The 2,270-nt window shown below is 30.2% G+C and overlaps 1 pseudogene; it reads right to left on the minus strand.

The window, feature by feature from the left end:
• Positions 1–1,230: 1,230 nt before the first annotated feature.
• On the minus strand, positions 1,231–1,349 carry LOC118607901 (annotated as a pseudogene).
• Between the last annotated feature and the right edge of the window lie 921 nt (positions 1,350–2,270).

Consider the following 2,270-nt stretch of genomic DNA (forward strand, 5'->3'; position numbering starts at 1 on the left):
AAATATTCCTCAGATAATTCAGATATTCAGTAAATGTTTGAGAAAGACTAGTTTAATAGAAATCTATAGGAGGGTTGCCACAAGAAATATGTTATATATGATATATTCTATTTGAAAATAGAATGTGAATTATATATAAATAGTTTTTTTTTACAATCATTAAGGGTATTTGAACAATGAAGTATTGAATGTTTTATATGTTGTTATTACAACTATATCTATTCAATTAATGTGCATATTCCATGAAGAAAAGTTTTGCTAACCAAAGGTAAACTGGAAACCAGCTTCTATTCAACTTGTATAAATGCCTCATAGAAGAGCTCAAATTAATTGTGTTGCTTTATTAACTGACTTTTACTCTGCGTGTGTATGTCATTCATTTACATTATTTTTTTTACTGAACATTTGGGAATATAGTATCAAAAGTCTCAAGAGTATTTATAATTTGAACAATTTTACATAATTACTATTATTTAAAATTTTTGTTACAATCTAAAAGTGTGATTCAGTTAGTTATGACTTAATTCTAAGGCTTATTTGATAATAACTTGTGTTGGTGATATACATTGAGTACTTAGTAGATGTCAGATGTTCATGTATGTGTTAATGCATTATTCATTACAACATCTTATTAGCAGCTACTATTTTAAGCTCTCAGGGAAATTGGAGCATAAGATTGTTAAATAACTAAACTAAGGTTTCATCAACACTTGCTATTCACTTATTTATTTTAATTAAAATTTATTGGAGTGACATTAGTTAATAAAATCATGTAGGTTTCAAATCTACAATTCAATAGCATGTCATATGTATATTTCATTGTGTTAGCCACCCAAAGTTAAATTTCCTTTAATCACCATATATCAGACCCCCTTTACCCTTATCTACCTCTCTCGTCCCTCTTTCCCTCTGCTAACCACTAATCCACTATTTGTGTTCATGAGTCTCTGTTGTTTGTTTCTTTAAATTTTATGTCCCATATATGAGTGAAATCATATGGTTTTCAACATTTCCTTATTTCACTTAGCATGATTATCTCGAGACCCATCCATGTTGTCGCAAATGGTAGTATTTCATCTTTTCTTATGGCTGAATAATATTCCATTGTATACATGTTCCGTCTCTTTTTTATCCAATAATCTATCAAAAAACACTTCACTTGTTTCCATGTCTTGGCCATTGTGAATAATGTTGCTATGAACATTGAGTGCATATATCTTTTTTTTTGTGTGCCTACAACACCTGGTCTTCCTAGGTGGTCTCTCATCCAAGTACTAACCAGGCCTAACCCCGCTTAGCTTCCAAGATCAGATGAGATCGGGCGTGTTCATGGTAGCATGGCTGTAGACTGAGTGCACATATCTTTGTGAATAAATATTTTCAAGTTTTTTTTTGGTAACACCCAGAAGATGGATTGTGGATCATATGCTAATTCAATTCTTAATGTTTTGAGGAATCTTTATGCTGTCTTCCATCATGGCTGTACCAATTTACATTCCCACTAACAATATATAAGGATTCTTTTTTCCCCGCAACCTTTCCAACACTTGCTATTACTTGTTTTGTTGTTGATAGTCATGCTAACAGATATGAGACTCACTTATTTATTTCTTAATACCAGCCATCCCACACCTAACAGGTGTGAGATGACATCTCATCATGATTTTGATTTGTCTTTCCATGATGATTAATGATATTGAACATCTTTTCATATATACGTTAGTCATTTTTATGTCTTCTTTGGAGAAATGTCTATTCAGTTCTTTGCCAATTAAAAAATATTTATTTTATTGAAAAGAAAGAAGGAACTAGATAAGGCCACCCTTATGAAATTAATAAATTAGAAAATGTGATTTTGGCATAAAAATACTATTATTTGGCATATAAATGGAGCATTAATGGCAGGTGTATATAATGACAAATAGCCATTATTCCCCTCAAAAATAATTATGCTAAATTTGTGCCTGAGTCAACATACATTGTTAATTAAATCTGCATTAATGTTTCTTTTGTGACTTGAAATATAACCTTTGAAATGGTACATAAAGAGTAAATACATTTTTAGTTTTAACCAAGAGATAAAATATTCTTTTGTCTGTCCTAAAAACTATATTAAAATACAGAGACACCTAATGAGCTTCAAGATCAAATGCAATTATAACAAGCCCCACACAAACTGAAAACAATTATCAAAAATGTAAAGATAATATAGAATAGTAAAGCATATTATACTGAAATCTATAGGAGTTGACAGAAATAGATTACATATT

The sequence above is a fragment of the Rousettus aegyptiacus genome, unplaced genomic scaffold (genome assembly GCF_014176215.1).
Source record: "Rousettus aegyptiacus isolate mRouAeg1 unplaced genomic scaffold, mRouAeg1.p scaffold_m13_p_9, whole genome shotgun sequence".
NCBI lineage: Eukaryota > Metazoa > Chordata > Mammalia > Chiroptera > Pteropodidae > Rousettus > Rousettus aegyptiacus.